Source organism: Eleutherodactylus coqui, unplaced genomic scaffold, assembly GCF_035609145.1.
Source record: "Eleutherodactylus coqui strain aEleCoq1 unplaced genomic scaffold, aEleCoq1.hap1 HAP1_SCAFFOLD_197, whole genome shotgun sequence".
NCBI lineage: Eukaryota > Metazoa > Chordata > Amphibia > Anura > Eleutherodactylidae > Eleutherodactylus > Eleutherodactylus coqui.
Window position 1 is genome coordinate 40,001 of NW_027101977.1, and position 17,512 is coordinate 57,512.

Below are 17,512 nucleotides of genomic sequence, written 5' to 3' on the forward strand. Positions count from 1 at the left end.
CGGGGGACGGGAGGGGCGCCCGCGCGTCCCTTCCCCGTCGCCGAGAGCCGTACGCCGGCGTGTGGACCTGCTCGCCGGAGTTCGTCCGGGGCTCGGTAGGGGTGCTAGGCCCTTGAGGTCCTGCCCCGGACAGGGGCGCGGCGAGGGTCCCCTGGCCGCGTCGGCTCTCACGTCGACCCACTCTCTCGCGTGGGATGGCGGCGCGGAAGGCCTCGGCCCGGCATCTCGGAGGGGGGTCGCCCGGGCGGGCAAGCCGGCCAGCCTGCTGGCCCCGCGGCCTGCGCAGGCGGAGTGCGGGGGGGACTCTTGCTCTCGGTGGCTCTGCCCCAGGAGGGTGCGGGGTGGCGGCAGAGGGGAGGCCGCCGCGGGTGCTTCGAGTTTGAGAAATACTCACTTGGTCAGAGACCGCACACCGCTCGTTCCCTTATATGCAAAAAAGGTGTTCGTCCTGACGTTTTGCGAGGCCTTATTTTACCGTCGTCGGCGCTATCAGGGGAAACACGCCCGCTCCTTCCGTCTCCCTGGAACCGCGCCTCGGCCCCGAGGGCCCAGGTTCAACCTCATACCGGTTCTCACGACATGCATCGACACTCGGTGCAACTCCAGCAGCCGCAGCTCCCGCCGGCCCGGCCAGCCAGGTACGCACCCCTGGTCGGCGCCTGGAGCGTTTGCACTTTGTCGTTTTTTTCTCCAAGACTCCTATCTGCCAACTGCTGTGGACTTCAGCGGTGGCTGCCGCGGGCTATGCGCGGCCTCCTGGGGGTCCCGCCTGCCCGCGCAGGCAGCTAGGACGGGGTTATCAGCAAAGCCTGTGAGGCGCTCTCATGGGGAGGGGGGGCTCCGCAGCCCCCCCAAGGTGGCTTCGTACACCTCTTGAACGTTGCGGCCCGGCCGCTCGGAGAGCGGTGTCTACCCGGGCAGACAGCCTGTCGGCCCCCGCGGCCTGGACAGGCGGGAGCGGGGACTCTTGCGCTCGGGGGGCTCTGCTCCAAGGAGCGAGAGCGGACGCTCTGCTCGGCCCGGAGAGTGGGGTGGCGGGGCGCCGTCGCCTCGCTGGAACCAGGGGCGTCGTGACGTGCGCGCGCGCCTAGCCGCCGCCAGAACAGGCCGGAAAGGTTGAGCTGCATACGGATCTAAGCCGTTGCCCAAACTAACTCTGGCCCGTGTGACACAGCCGCGCGCGCGCTTTCCTACGACACTCGACCGCCGGGCTCCCTCGGCCTGGGAGGCACTCTCGGGGCAGGGGGCCACCGCAGCCCCCTTTAGGTGGCTTCGTACACCTCTTGAACGTGGCGCCCGGCCGCTCGGAGAGCGGGGTCTACCCGGGCAGACAGCCTGTCGGCCCCGCGGCCTGGGCAGGCGGAGCGGGTGCTCTTGCGCTCGGGGGCTCTGCTCGGCCCGGAGAGTTGGGTGCGGGGCGCCGTCGCCTCGCTGGAACCAGGGGCGTTGTGACGTTCGCACGCGCCTAGCCGCCGCCAGGACAGGCCGGAAAGGTTGAGCTGCATACGGATCTAAGCCGTTGCCCAAACTAACTCTGGCTCGTGTGACCGACACAGCCGCGCACGCGCTTTCCTACGACACTCGACCGCCTGGCTCCCCTCGGCCTGGGAGGCACTCTCGGGGCGGGGGGCACCGCAGCCCCCCCAAAGGTGGCTTCGTACACCTCTTGAACGTTGGGGCCCGGCCGCTCGGAGAGCGGGGTCTACCCGGGCAGACAGCCTGTCGGCCCCGCGGCCTGGACAGGCGGAGTGGGGACAAGCCAAGGCTACCGGCGGGCCTCGGACGGCCAGGGGTGGAAGGGCTCCACCTCAAGGTGGCTTCGTACACCTCTTGAACGTTGGGGCCCGGCCGCTCGGAGAGCGGGGTCTACCCGGGCAGACAGCCTGCTGGCCCCGCGGCCTGGACAGGCGGAGCGGGGAACCTTGCGCTCGGGGGCTCTGCTCGGCCCAGAGAGTGGGGTGCGGGGCGCCGTCGCCTCGCTGGAACCAGGGGCGTCGTGCCATTCGCGCGCGCGCGCCTAGCCGCCGCCAGAACAGGCCGGAAAGGATGAGCTTCATACGGATCTAAGCCGTTGCCCAAACTACCTCTGGCCCCTGTGACCGACACAGCCGTGGCACGCGCTTTCCTACGACACTCGACCGCCGGGCTCCCTCGGCCTGGGAGGCACTCTCGGGGCGGGGGGCACCGCAGCCCCCCCAAAGGTGGCTTCGTACACCTCTTGAACGTGGCGCCCGGCCGCTCGGAGAGCGGGGTCTACCCGGGCAGACAGCCTGTCGGCCCCGCGGCCTGGACAGGCGGAGCGGGGAAAAGCCTAGGCTACCGGCGGGCGGGATCGACCGGGAAGCCGCCGTGGGGGAACACAAGTTGGACGCCTCGCGCCGTCGCGGACCACCGTCCTCCGTCTCTCGGGAAGGGGGGGCCGCCCGAGGCGCACGGGCCTCGGACGGCCAGGGGTGGAAGGGCTCCACCCCGAGGTGGCTTCGTACACCTCTTGAACGTTGGGGCCCGGCCGCTCAGTGAGAACGGGGTCTACCCGGGCAGACAGCCTGTCGGCCCCGCGGCCTGGACAGGCAGAGTGGGGAAAAGCCTAGGCTACCGGGCGGGATCGACCGGGTAGCCGCCGTGGGGGAACACAAGTTGGACGCCTCGCGCCGTCGCGGACCACCGTCCTCCGTCTCTCTCCCTCTCTCGGGAAGGGGGGCCGCCCGAGGCGCACGGGCCTCGGACGGCCAGGGGTGGAAGGGCTCCACCCCGAGGTGGCTTCGTACACCTCTTGAACGTTGGGGCCCGGCCGCTCAGTGAGAACGGGGTCTACCCGGGCAGACAGCCTGTCGGCCCCGCGGCCTGGACAGGCAGAGTGGGGAAAAGCCTAGGCCACCGGGCGGGATCGACCGGGTAGCCGCCGTGGGGAACACAACTTGGACGTCTCGCGCCGTCGCGGACCACCGTCCTCCGTCTCTCTCTCCCTCTCTCGGAAGGGAGGCCGCCCGAGGCGCACGGGCCTCGAACGGCCAGGGGTGGAAGGGATCCACCCCCCGCGGGAAGGGGACGCGCGCCGGCGCCCGGACGCGGGAGCGTTGACCCGGGGGTCTTTACTCCGCCGAGGGGTAGCCCGGAGAAGGAGCGAGACCGGCCGGCGGAGGTGGAACACCCCCTCATGCCTCGCTCCTTCTGGGGATAAAGCGCGTCGTCCGCGGGCCGCCGTCCCCTATCCCCGCCGCCCTGGACCGCCCCCGCCTCGGCCGGAGCCCGAGGGGACAGGCGGGGGGTCCTTCGCTTTCAGGAAAACCGTCACCAAACGTGGGGCCCGTGCCCCGCTCTCGGCCGCCCTGAGGCGGGAGAGCTCGGATCGCTCTCTCTCGGCGTCGGCCCCACCGACGCCGCCGCACGACGCCTGGGAAAGGGCTGCACCCCCTGCGCCACGCTTCTCCCCCGGAGTACTCCCCCCCGCAGGGGGCTCCGCGGGGTGTCCCGACACGCAGAGTCGCTCGCCTTCTTCCGCTGGGGACGGAAGGGACGCCCCCGCGCGTCCCTTCCCCATCCTCGAGAGCCGTACACGCCGAGGGTGAACCCGCTCGCCGGGGCGCCGGGGAGCAGGGCCCTTGTGGTCCTTCCCCGGACATGGGCGCGGCGAGGGTCCCTCGGCCGCGCCGGCTCTCCCGTTGACCCACTCTCTCGCCTTGGGTGGTGTGATGGAGGCGGCTGCCTACGCCTCAGCCCGGCATCTCGGAGGGGGGTCGCCCGGGCAGCCAGCCAGCCAGCCAGCCAGCCTGTTGGCCCCGCGGCCTGCACAGGCGGAGTGGGGACACTTGCGCTCTATGACTCTGCTCCCAGGGAGGTGGCAGAGGGGCGGCCGCGGTGCTTTGACTTTGAGCGGTCCCCACTCCAGCACTCTGAGAAATAGTCACTTTGTCAAAGACCGCACACCGCTCGTTCCCTTATATGCAAAAAAGGTGTTCGTCCTGACGTTTTGCGAGCCCTTATTTTACCGTCGTCGGCGCTATCAGGGGAAACAGGCCCGCTCCTTCCGCCTTCATGGAACCGTAGCTCGGCCCCGAGGGCCCAGGATTACCCTCATACCGGTTCTCACGACATGCGTCGACATCGGCTCAGCCCCGGCAGCCGCAGCTCCCGCCGGCCCGGCCAGCCGGGTCCGCCCCCCTGGCCGGCGCCTGGAGCGTCTGGACTTTGACGTTTTTTTCTCCAAGACGCGTCTCTGCCAACTGCCGTGGACTGCAGCAGGGGCTACCTCGGGCTGTGCCCGGCCTCTTGGGGGTCCCGCCTGCCCGCGCAGGCAGCTAGGACAGGGTTATCAGCGCTCTCAGGGGGGCCTCCGCAGACCCCCCACAGGTGGCTCCGTACACCTCTTGAACGTGGCGCCCGGCCGCTCGGAGAGCGGGGTCTTCCCAGGCAAGCCGCCTGTGGGCCCCGCGGCCTGGACAGGCGGAGCGGAGACAAGCCCAGGCTACCGGCAGGATCGACCGGCTGGCAGTCGTGGTGGAACAACGGGGACGCCTCGCGCCGCCGCGGGCCACCGTCCTCCGTCTCTCTCCCACTCTCGGAGGCAGGCCGCCCGAGGCCAACGGGCCTCGGACGGCGTGGGGTGGAAGGGCTCCACCCCAGGGGAAGAAAACACGCCCGCGCGCGTTTGCACAGTCTGCCCCGGCCCGGCATCTCGGAGGGGGGTCGCCCGGGCAGCCAGCCAGCCAGCCAGCCTGTTGGCCCCGCGGTCTGCACAGGCGGAGTGGGGACACTTGCGCTCTACGACTCTGCTCCCAGGGAGGTGGCAGAGGGGCGGCCGCAGTGCTTTGACTTTGAGCGGTCCGCACTCCCTTCTCAGCACTCTGAGAAATAGTCACTTGGTCAAAGACCGCACTCCGCTCGTTCCCTTATATGCAAAAAAGGTGTTCGTCCTGACGTTTTGCGAGGCCTTAATTTACCGCCGTCGGCGCTATCAGGGGGAACAGGCCCGCTCCTTCCGCCCTCCTGGAACCGTGCCTCGGCCCGGAGCGACCAGGATTACCCTCATACCGGTTCTCACGACATGCATCGATACTCGGCTCAGCCCCGGCAGCCGCAGCTCCCACCGGCCCAGCCAGCCGGGTCCGCCACCCTGGCCGGCCCGCCTGGAGCGTTTGGACTTTGTCATTTTTCTCAAAGACTCATCTCTGCCAACTGCCGTGGGATTCAGCAGGGGCTGCCACGGCTGTTCCCCGCCTCCTGGGGTTTCCTGCCCTGCAACACCGGAGGGTCAGGGGGGGTCTTGAGCAACTACTGGTAGGTGCACCTCGGGGGCCCTCTGCAGCCGCCCAGGCCACCCCCGCAGCCAGCACGCTGCTGCCAACAGCCCGCTTCCCCATGACCAGCCAGCCCCTCTGCATACATCTGCTGGGGGTGCTTTTTGGACTTCCCCCGTTTTGGCCTATGGGGAAAAGCCAGGGGGGAAACCTCCAGAGTCCTGCCGACCTCCTGGAACTCAAGCCCGGCCTGGAGCCACCGGTCTGTCCCCTTCCCGGTTCTCAGGGATTTTTTGGACTTGTGATTCTCGTGATTCGCCTCTTCAAACTTTGTTGGACTACAATGGGGGGCGACCGGCGGTCCGTGCCCAGCCTCCAGGGTGTCCTGCCCTGCAACACCAGAGGCTCGGGCAGGGTCTTGACCGACTACTGTTGGGCGCTCCTAGGGGGGCCCCTCCACACCCCCAGGCCCACCTCCAGGGCCTCCCTCCCGGCCCCTGGAGCAGCCAGCGCCCCCTCGCCGTCAACGCTCTCTCCCCGTTGGGACTTTGAAACTTTTCTGACCGTGCAAGCTTCGTCAAACGGCAAGGGGGGGCAGCCGGCGTTCTGTGCCCAGCCTCCTGGGGTCCTGCCGGGGCACATCGGAGGCTCAGCCAGGGTGTTGAGCCACCACTGGCAGGTGCACTCAGGGGGCCCTTCGCAGCCGCCCATGCACACCTCTGCAGCCAGCACACTGCTGCCAACAGCCCGCTCCCCGTCACCCGCCAGCCCCTCTGCATACATCTGCCGGGGGTGCTTTTTTGACTTCCCCCATTGTGGCTTATGAGGAAAAGCCAGGGGGAAAACCTCCAGAGTCAGGCCGACCTCCTGGAACTCCGGCCCGGCCTGGAGCTACTGGTTTGCCCCCTTCCCGGTTCTCAGGACATGCATCGACACTCGGCTCTTCCCCAGCCGCCGCAGCTCCCGCCGGCCCGGCCAGCCGGGTCCGCACCCCTGACCAGCGCCTGGAGCGTTTGGACTTTGTCGTTTTTTTCTCAAAGACTCATCTCTGCCAACGACTTCAGCAGGGGCTGCCACCTGCTGTTCCCCCGCCAATGGGTGTCCTGACCTGCAACACCGGAGGCTCAGGCGTGGTCTTGAGCAACTGCTGGTAGGTGCACCTCGGGGGCCCTCTGCAGCCAGCACACCGCTGCCAACAGCCGGCTCCCCGTCACCATCCAGCCCCTCTGCATACATCTGACGGGGGTGCTTTTTTGACTTCCCCCATTTTGGCCTATGGCGAAAAGCCAGGGGGAAAACCTCCAGAGTCAGGCCGACCTCCTGGAACTCCAGCTCGGCCTGGAGCTACTGGTTTGCCCCCTTCCCGGTTCTCAGGACATGCATCGACACTCGGCTCTTCCCCAGCCGCCGCAGCTCCCGTCGGCCCGGCCAGCCGGGTCCGCCACCCTGGCCGGCGCCTGGAGCATTTGGACTTTGCCATTTTTTTCTCAAAGACTCATCTCTGCCAACGACTTCAGCAGGGGCTGCCACCTGCTGTTCCCCCGCCAATGGGTGTCCTGACCTGCAACACCGGAGGCTCAGGCGTGGTCTTGAGCAACTGCTGGTAGGTGCACCTCGGGGGCCCTCTGCAGCCAGCACACCGCTGCCAACAGCCCGCTCCCCGTCACCATCCAGCCCCTCTGCATACATCTGACGGGGGTGCTTTTTTGACTTCCCCCATTTTGGCCTATGGCGAAAAGCCAGGGGGAAAACCTCCAGAGTCAGGCCGACCTCCTGGAACTCCAGCTCGGCCTTGAGCTACTGGTTTGCCCCCTTCCCGGTTCTCAGGAAATGCATCGATACTCGGCTCTTCCCCAGCCGCCGCAGCTCCCGTCGGCCCGGCCAGCCGGGTCCGCCACCCTGGCCGGCGCCTGGAGCATTTGGACTTTGTCGTTTTTTCTCAAAGACTCATCTCTGCCAGCTGCCAAGGACTTCAGTAGGGGCTGCCACCTGCTGTTCCCCGCCAATGGGTGTCCTGCCCTGCCACACCGGAGGCTCAGGCAGGGTCTTGAGCAACTGCTGGTTGGTGCTCTCAGGGGGCCCCTCCACACCCCCAGGCCCACCTCCAGGGCCTCCCTCCCGGCCCCTGGAGCAGCCAGCGCCCCCTCGCCGTCAACGCTCTCTCCCCGTTGGGACTTTGAAACTTTTCTGACCGCGCAAGCTTCGTCAAACGGCAAGGGGGGCAGCCGGCGTTCTGTGCCCGGCCTCCTGGGGTCCTGCCCGGGCACATCGGAGGCTCAGCCAGGGTGTTGAGCCACCACTGGCAGGTGCACTCAGGGGGCCCTCCGCAGACGCCCATGCACACCTCCGCAGCCAGCACACTGCTGCCAACAGCCCGCTCCCCGTCACCCGCCAGCCCCTCTGCATACATCTGCTGGGGGTGCTTTTTTGACTTCCCCCATTTTGGCTTATGAGGAAAAGCCAGGGGGAAAACCTCCAGAGTCAGGCCGACCTCCTGGAACTCCGGCCCGGCCTGGAGCTACTGGTTTGCCCCCTTCCCGGTTCTCAGGACATGCATCGACACTCGGCTCTTCCCCAGCCGCCGCAGCTCCCGCCGGCCCGTCCAGCCGGGTCCGCACCCCTGGCCGGCGCCTGGAGCGTTTGGACTTTGTCGTTTTTCCTCAAAGACTCATCTCTGCCAACTGCCCTGGGCTTCAGCAGTGGCTGCCGCGGGCTGTGCACGGCCTCCTGGGGGGTCCCGCCTGCCCTCGCAGGCAGCTAGGACAGGGTTCTCAGCAGGGGCTTGGATGCGGTGTCAGGGGGGCCTCCGCAGCCCCCCAAGGTGGCTTCCTACACCTCTCGAACGTTGGGGCCCGGCCGCTCGGAGAGCGGGGTCTGCCCGGGCAGCCAGCCAGCCTGTTGGCCCCGCGGCCTGCACAGGCGGAGTGGGGACCCTCGCGCTCGATGACTCTGCTCCCAGGGAGGTGGCAGAGGGGCGGCCGCGGTGCTTTGACTTTGAGCGGTCCCCACTCCTCAGCACATTGAGAAATAGTCACTTTGTCAAGGACCGCACACCGCTCGTTCCCTTATATGCAAAAAAGGTGTTCGTCCTGACGTTTTGCGAGGCCTTATTTTACCGCCGTCGGCGCTATCAGGGGAAACGGGCCCGCTCCTTCCGCCCTCCTGGAACCGTGCCTCGGCCCGGAGCGACCAGGATCACCCTCATACCGGTTCTCGTGACATACATCGACACTCGGCTCAGCCCCGGCAGCCGCAGCTCCCACCGGCCCAGCCAGCCGGGTCCGCCACCCTGGCCGGCACGCCTGGAGCGTTTGGACTTTGTCGTTTTTTCAAAGACTCATCTCTGCCAACGACTTCAGCAGGGGCTGCCACCTGCTGTTCCCCGCCAATGGGTGTCCTGACCTGCAACACCGGAGGCTCAGGCAGGGTCAAGAGCAACTGCTGGTAGGTGCACTCAGGGGGCCCTCTGCAGCCGCCCAGGGCCACCTCTGCAGCCAGCACACTGCTGCCAACAGCCCGCTCCCCGTCACCCCCCCCCAGGCCCCTCTGCATACATCTGCCGGGGGTGCTTTTTTGACTTCCCCCATTTTGGCCAATGGGAAAATGCCAAGGGGAAAACCTCCAGAGTCAGGCCGACCTCATGGAACTCAAGCCCGGCCTGGAGCCACCGGTCTGTCCCCTTCCCGGTTCTCAGGGATTTTTGGACTTGTGATTTCCGTGATTCGTCTCTTCAAACTTTGTTGGACTACAATGGGGGGCGACCGGCGGTCCGTGCCCGGCCTCCTGGGGTCCTGCCCGGGGACAGCGGAGGCTCAGCCAGGGTTTTGAGCCACCGCTGGCAGGTGCACTCACGGGGCCCTCCGCAGCCGCCCATGCACACCTCTTCAGCCAGCACACTGCTGCCAAACACCCGCTCCCCATCACCCCCCAGCCCCTCTGCATACATCTGCTGGGGGTGCTTTTTTGACTTCCCCCATTTTGGCCTATGGGGAAAAGCCAGGGGGAAAACCTCCAGAGTCAGGCCGACCTTCTGGAACTCGAGCTCGGCTTGGAGCCGCCGGTTTGCCCCCTTCCCGGTTCTCAGGACCTGCATTGACACTCGGCTCAGCCCCGGCAGCCGCAGCCCCCGCCGGCCCAGCCAGCAGGGTCCGCCCCCCTGGCCGGCGCCTGGAGCGTTTGGACTTTGTCATTTTCATGACTTGTCTCCTCAAACTTTGTTCGACTGCAAGGGGGGGTGTGCCGCGGTCCGTGCCCAGCCTCCAGGGGTTGCCCCCGGCCCCTGGAGCAGCCAGCACCCCCTCGCCCTCAACACTCCCCGTTGGGACTTTGAAACTTTTCTGACGGTGCAAGCTTCATCAAACGGCAAGGGGGCAGGCTGCGGTCTGTGCCCGGCCTCCTGGGGTCCTCCCTGGGGACATCGGAGGCTCAGCCAGGGTTTTGAGCCACTGCTGGCAGGTGCACTCAGAGGGCCCTCCGCAGCCGCCCATGCACACCTCTGCAGCCAGCACACCGCTGCCAACAGCCCGCTCCCCATCACCAGCCAGCCCCTCTGCATACATCTGCTGGGGGTGCTTTTTTGACTTCCCCCATTGTGGCCAATGGGAAAATGCCAAGGGGAAAACCTCCAGAGTCCTGCCGACCTCCTGGAACTCCAACCCGGCCTGGAGCCACCGGTTTGTCCCCTTCCCGGTTCTCAGGACCTGCATCGACACTCGGCTTAGCCCCGGCAGCTGCAGCCACCGCCGGCCCGGCCAGCCGTGTCCGCCCCCCTGGCCGGCACGCCTGGAGCGTTTGGACTTTGTCATTTTCATGACTTGTCTCCTCAAACTTTGTTCAACTGCAAGGGGGGCTGCCCCGGCTGTTCCCCGCCTCCTGGGTGTCCTTCCCTGCAACACCGGAGGCTCAGGCAGGGTCTTGACCCACGACTGTTGGGTGCTCCTAGGGGGCCCCTCCACACCCCCAGTCCCACCTCCAGGGGCTCCCCCCGGCCCCTGGAGCAGCCAGCACCCCCTCGCCGTCAACCCTCTCTCCCCGTTGGGACTTTGAAACTTTTTCCGACCGTGCAAGCTTCGTCAAACGGCAAAGGGGGCAAGCGGCGGTCTGTGCCCGGCCTCCTGGGGTCCTGCCCGGGGACATCGGAGGCTCAGCCAGGGTGTTGAGCCACTACTGGTAGGTGCACTCAGGGGGCCCTCCGCAGCCGCCCCGGGCCACCCCTGCAGCCAGCACACACCGCTGCCAACAGCCCGCTCTCCGTCACCAGCCAGCCCCGTCCGCGCACATCTGCCGGGGGTGCTTTTTTTGAGACACACTGTCACTTTGTCAAAGACCGCACACCGCTCGTTCCCTTATACCCCGACAAGGTGTTCGTGCTGACGTTTTGCGAGGCCTTATTTTACCGCCGTCGGCGCTATCAGGGGAAACAGGCCCGCTCCTTCCGCCTTCGTGGAACCGGGGCTCGGCCCGGAGCGACCAGGATTACCCTCATACCGGTTCTCACGACATGCATCGATACTCGGCTCAGCCCCGGCAGCCGCAGCTCCCACCGGCCCAGCCAGCCGGGTCCGCCACCCTGGCCGGCCCGCCTGGAGCGTTTGGACTTTGTCATTTTTCTCAAAGACTCATCTCTGCCAACTGCCGTGGGATTCAGCAGGGGCTGCCACGGCTGTTCCCCGCCTCCTGGGGTTTCCTGCCCTGCAACACCGGAGGGTCAGGGGGGGTCTTGAGCAACTACTGGTAGGTGCACCTCGGGGGCCCTCTGCAGCCGCCCAGGCCACCCCCGCAGCCAGCACGCTGCTGCCAACAGCCCGCTTCCCCATGACCAGCCAGCCCCTCTGCATACATCTGCTGGGGGTGCTTTTTGGACTTCCCCCGTTTTGGCCTATGGGGAAAAGCCAGGGGGGAAACCTCCAGAGTCCTGCCGACCTCCTGGAACTCAAGCCCGGCCTGGAGCCACCGGTCTGTCCCCTTCCCGGTTCTCAGGGATTTTTTGGACTTGTGATTCTCGTGATTCGCCTCTTCAAACTTTGTTGGACTACAATGGGGGGCGACCGGCGGTCCGTGCCCAGCCTCCAGGGTGTCCTGCCCTGCAACACCAGAGGCTCGGGCAGGGTCTTGACCGACTACTGTTGGGCGCTCCTAGGGGGGCCCCTCCACACCCCCAGGCCCACCTCCAGGGCCTCCCTCCCGGCCCCTGGAGCAGCCAGCGCCCCCTCGCCGTCAACGCTCTCTCCCCGTTGGGACTTTGAAACTTTTCTGACCGTGCAAGCTTCGTCAAACGGCAAGGGGGGGCAGCCGGCGTTCTGTGCCCAGCCTCCTGGGGTCCTGCCGGGGCACATCGGAGGCTCAGCCAGGGTGTTGAGCCACCACTGGCAGGTGCACTCAGGGGGCCCTTCGCAGCCGCCCATGCACACCTCTGCAGCCAGCACACTGCTGCCAACAGCCCGCTCCCCGTCACCCGCCAGCCCCTCTGCATACATCTGCCGGGGGTGCTTTTTTGACTTCCCCCATTGTGGCTTATGAGGAAAAGCCAGGGGGAAAACCTCCAGAGTCAGGCCGACCTCCTGGAACTCCGGCCCGGCCTGGAGCTACTGGTTTGCCCCCTTCCCGGTTCTCAGGACATGCATCGACACTCGGCTCTTCCCCAGCCGCCGCAGCTCCCGCCGGCCCGGCCAGCCGGGTCCGCACCCCTGACCAGCGCCTGGAGCGTTTGGACTTTGTCGTTTTTTTCTCAAAGACTCATCTCTGCCAACGACTTCAGCAGGGGCTGCCACCTGCTGTTCCCCCGCCAATGGGTGTCCTGACCTGCAACACCGGAGGCTCAGGCGTGGTCTTGAGCAACTGCTGGTAGGTGCACCTCGGGGGCCCTCTGCAGCCAGCACACCGCTGCCAACAGCCGGCTCCCCGTCACCATCCAGCCCCTCTGCATACATCTGACGGGGGTGCTTTTTTGACTTCCCCCATTTTGGCCTATGGCGAAAAGCCAGGGGGAAAACCTCCAGAGTCAGGCCGACCTCCTGGAACTCCAGCTCGGCCTGGAGCTACTGGTTTGCCCCCTTCCCGGTTCTCAGGACATGCATCGACACTCGGCTCTTCCCCAGCCGCCGCAGCTCCCGTCGGCCCGGCCAGCCGGGTCCGCCACCCTGGCCGGCGCCTGGAGCATTTGGACTTTGCCATTTTTTTCTCAAAGACTCATCTCTGCCAACGACTTCAGCAGGGGCTGCCACCTGCTGTTCCCCCGCCAATGGGTGTCCTGACCTGCAACACCGGAGGCTCAGGCGTGGTCTTGAGCAACTGCTGGTAGGTGCACCTCGGGGGCCCTCTGCAGCCAGCACACCGCTGCCAACAGCCCGCTCCCCGTCACCATCCAGCCCCTCTGCATACATCTGACGGGGGTGCTTTTTTGACTTCCCCCATTTTGGCCTATGGCGAAAAGCCAGGGGGAAAACCTCCAGAGTCAGGCCGACCTCCTGGAACTCCAGCTCGGCCTTGAGCTACTGGTTTGCCCCCTTCCCGGTTCTCAGGAAATGCATCGATACTCGGCTCTTCCCCAGCCGCCGCAGCTCCCGTCGGCCCGGCCAGCCGGGTCCGCCACCCTGGCCGGCGCCTGGAGCATTTGGACTTTGTCGTTTTTTCTCAAAGACTCATCTCTGCCAGCTGCCAAGGACTTCAGTAGGGGCTGCCACCTGCTGTTCCCCGCCAATGGGTGTCCTGCCCTGCCACACCGGAGGCTCAGGCAGGGTCTTGAGCAACTGCTGGTTGGTGCTCTCAGGGGGCCCCTCCACACCCCCAGGCCCACCTCCAGGGCCTCCCTCCCGGCCCCTGGAGCAGCCAGCGCCCCCTCGCCGTCAACGCTCTCTCCCCGTTGGGACTTTGAAACTTTTCTGACCGCGCAAGCTTCGTCAAACGGCAAGGGGGGCAGCCGGCGTTCTGTGCCCGGCCTCCTGGGGTCCTGCCCGGGCACATCGGAGGCTCAGCCAGGGTGTTGAGCCACCACTGGCAGGTGCACTCAGGGGGCCCTCCGCAGACGCCCATGCACACCTCCGCAGCCAGCACACTGCTGCCAACAGCCCGCTCCCCGTCACCCGCCAGCCCCTCTGCATACATCTGCTGGGGGTGCTTTTTTGACTTCCCCCATTTTGGCTTATGAGGAAAAGCCAGGGGGAAAACCTCCAGAGTCAGGCCGACCTCCTGGAACTCCGGCCCGGCCTGGAGCTACTGGTTTGCCCCCTTCCCGGTTCTCAGGACATGCATCGACACTCGGCTCAGCCCCGGCAGCCGCGGCTCCCGCCGGCCCGGCCAGCCGGGTACGCCACCCTGGCCGGCGCTTGGAGCGTTTGGACTTTGTCATTTTTCTCAAAGACCCATCTCTGCCAACTGCCGTGGGCTTCAGCAGTGGCTGCCGCGGGCTGTGCCCGGCCTACTGGGGGGTCCCGCCTGCCCGCGCAGGCAGCTAGGACAGGGCTCTCAGCAAGGGCTTGGAGGCGCTCTCAGGGGGGGGCCTCCGCAGCCCCCCAAGGTGGCTTCGTACACCTCTCGAACGTTGGGGCCCGGCCGCTCGGAGAGCGGGGTCTGCCCGGGCAGCCAGCCAGCCTGTCGGCCCCACGGCCCGCGCTGGCGGAGTGGGGACACTCGCGCTCGATGTCTCTGCTCCCAGGGAGGCGGCAGAGGGGCGGCCGCGGTGCTTTGACTTTGAGCGGTCCCCACTCCCTTCTCAGCACATTGAGAAATAGTCACTTTGTCAAAGACCGCACACCGCTCGTTCCCTTATATGCAAAAAAGGTGTTCGTCCTGACGTTTTGCGAGGCCTTAATTTACCGCCGTCGGCGCTATCAGGGAAAACGGGCACGCTCCTTCCGCCCTACTGGAACCGTGCCTCGGCCCGGAGCGACCAGGATTACCCTCATACCGGTTCTCACGACATGCATCGACACTCGGCTCTTCCCCGGCAGCCGCAGCTCCCGCCGGCCCGGCCAGCCGGGTCCGCCCCCCTGGCCGGCGCCTGGAGCGTTTGCACTTTGTCATTTTTTCTCAAAGACTCATCTCTGCCAACTGCCCTGGGCTTCAGCAGTGGCTGCCTCGGGCTGTGCCCGGCCTCTTGGGGGTCCCGCCTGCCCGCGCAGGCAGCTAGGACGGGGTTATCTGCCCTCTCAGGGGGGCCACCGCAGCCCCCCAAGGTGGCTTCGTACACCTCTTGAACGTTGGGCCCGGCCGCTCGGAGAGCGGGGTCTGCCCGGGCAGCCAGCCAGCCTGTCGGCCCCGCGGCCTGGGCAGGCGGAGTGGGGACCCTCGCGCTCGATGACTCTGCTCCCAGGGAGGTGGCAGAGGGGCGGCCGCGGCGCTTTGACTTTGAGCGGTCCCCACTCCGCACATTGAGAAATAGTCACTTTGTCAAAGACCGCACACCGCTCGTTCCCTTATATGCAAAAAAGGTGTTCGTCCTGACGTTTTGCGAGGCCTTATTTTACCGCCGTCGGCGCTATCAGGGGAAGCGGGCCCGCTCCTTCCGCCTTCCTGGAACCGTGCCTCGGCCCCGAGGGCCCAGGATTACCCTCATACCGGTTCTCACGACATGCATCGACACTCGGCTCAGCCCCGGCAGCCGCAGCTCCCGCCGGCCCGACCAGCCGGGTCCGTCCCCCTGGCCGGCGCCCGGAGCGTTTGGACTTTGTCGTTTTTTCATCCAACACTCTCCTCTGGCAAATGCCATGGACTTCAGCGGGGGCTGCCGCGGGCTGTTCCCCGCCTCCTGGGTGTCCTGCCCTGCAACACCGGAGGCACAGGCACACTGCTGCCAACAGCCCGCTCTCCATCACCCCCCAGCCCCTTCTGCATACATCTGCCGGGGGTGCTTTTTTGCCTCCCCCCATTTTGGCCTATGGGGAAAAGCCAGGGGGAAAACGTCCAGAGTCAGGCCGACCTCCTGGAACTCCAGCTTGGCCTGGAGCCACCGGTTTGTCCCCTTCCCGGTTCTCACGACATGCATCGACACTCGGCTCAGCCCCGGCAGCCGCAGCACCCGCCGGCCCGGCCAGCCGGGTCCGCCCCCCCTGGCCGGCACGCCTGGAGCGTCTGGACTTTGTCGTTTTTCCTCCAAGACTCGCCTCTGGCAAATGCCATGGACTTCAGCGGGGGCTGCCGCGGGCTGTTCCCCGCCTCCTGGGTGTCCTGCCCTGCAACACCGGAGGCTCAGGCAGGGTCTTGAGCTACTGCTGGTAGGCGCACCTCGGGGGCCCTCCGCAGCCGCCCAGGCCACCTCCGCAGCCAGCACACTGCTGCCAACAGCCCGCTTCCCCATGACCAGCCAGCCCCTCTGCATACATCTGCTGGGGGTGCTTTTTTGACTTCCCCCCTTTTGGCCTATGGGGAAAAGCCAGGGGGAAAACCTCCAGAGTCAGGCCGACCTCCTGGAACTCCAGCCCGGCCTGGAGCCGCCGGTCTGTCCCCTTCCCGGTTCTCAGGACCTGCATCGACACTCGGCTTAGCCCCGGCAGCTGCAGCCCCCGCCGGCCCGGCCAGCCGGGTCCGTCCCCCTGGCCGGCACGCCTGGAGCGTTTGGACTTTGTCGTTTTTCCTCAAAGACTCATCTCTGCCAACTGCCGTGGGATTCAGCATGGGCTGCCGCGGGCTGTGCACAGCCTCCTGGGGGGGTCCCGCCTGCCCGCGCAGGCAGCTAGGACAGGGTTCTCAGCAGGGGCTTGGAGGCGCTCTCAGGGGGGCCTCCGCAGGCCCCCAAGGTGGCTTCGTACACCTCTTGAACGTGGCGCCCGGCCGCTCGGAGAGCGGGGTCTACCCGGGCAGCCAGCCGGCCTGTCGGCCCCGCGGCCTGGACAGGCGGAGTGGGGACACTCGCGCTCGATGACTCTGCTCCCAGGGAGGTGGCAGAGGGGCGGCCGCGGCGCTTTGACTTTGAGCGGCCCCCACTCCCTTCTCAGCACATTGAGAAATAGTCACTTTGTCAAAGACCGCACACCGCTCGTTCCCTTATATGCAAAAAAGGTGTTCGTCCTGACGTTTTGCGAGGCCTTAATTTACCGCCGTCGGCGCTATCAGGGGAAACAGGCCCGCTCCTTCCGCCTCCCTGGAACCGCGCCTCGGCCCCGGGGGCCCAGGATTAACCTCATACCGGTTCTCACGACATGCATTGATACTCGGCTCAGCCCCGGCAGCCGCAGCTCCCGCCGGCCCAGCCAGCCGGGTCCGCCACCCTGGCCGGCACGCCTGGAGCGTTTGGACTTTGTCGTTTTTCTCAAAGACTCATCTCTGCCAACGACTTCAGCAGGGGCTGCCACCTGCTGTTCCCCGCCAATGGGTGTCCTGACCTGCAACACCGGAGGGTCATGGGGGGTCTTGAGCAACTACTGGTAGGTGCAGCACCTCGGGGGCCCTCTGCAGCCAGCACACTGCTGCCAACAGCCCGCTCCCCGTCACCCCCCAGCCCCTCTGCATACATCTGCCGGGGGTGCTTTTTTGACTTCCCCCATGTTGGCCTATGGGGAAAAGCCAGGGGGAAAACCTCCAGAGTCAGGCCGACCTCCTGGAACCCTAGCCCGGCCTGGAGCTACTGGTTTGCCCCCTTCCCGGTTCTCAGGACATGCCTTGACACTCGGCTCTTCCCCAGCCGCCGCAGCTCCCGTCGGCCCGGCCAGCCGGGTCCGCCCCCCTGACCGGCGCCTGGAGCGTTTGGACTTTGTCATTTTTTTCAAAGACTCATCTCTGCCAAGGACTTCAGCAGGGGCTGCCACCTGCTTTTCCCCGCCAATGGGTGTCCTGCCCTGCAACACCGGAGGCTCAGGCAGGGTCTTGAGCAACTGCTGGTAGGTGCTCTCAGGGGGCCCCGCCACACCCCCAGGCCCACCTCCAGGGCCTCCCTCCCGGCCCCTGGAGCAGCCAGCACCCCCTCACCGTCAGCACTCTCTCCCCGTTGGGACTTTGAAACTTTTCTGACCGTGCAAGCTTCGTCAAACGGCAAGGGGGCAACCGGCGTTCTGTGCCCGGCCTCCTGGGGTCCTGCCCGGGCACATCGGAGGCTCAGCCTGGGTTTTCAGCCACCACGGGCAGGTGCACTCGGGGGGCCCTCCGCAGCCGCCCATGCACACCTCTGCAGCCAGCACACCGCTGCCAACAGCCCGCTCCCCATCACCAGCCAGCCCCCTCTGCATACATCTGCCGGGGGTGCTTTTTTGACTTCCCCCATTTTGGCCAATGGGAAAATGCCAAGGGGAAAACCTCCAGAGTCAGGCCGACCTCCTGGAACTCCAGCTCGGCCGGGAGCTACT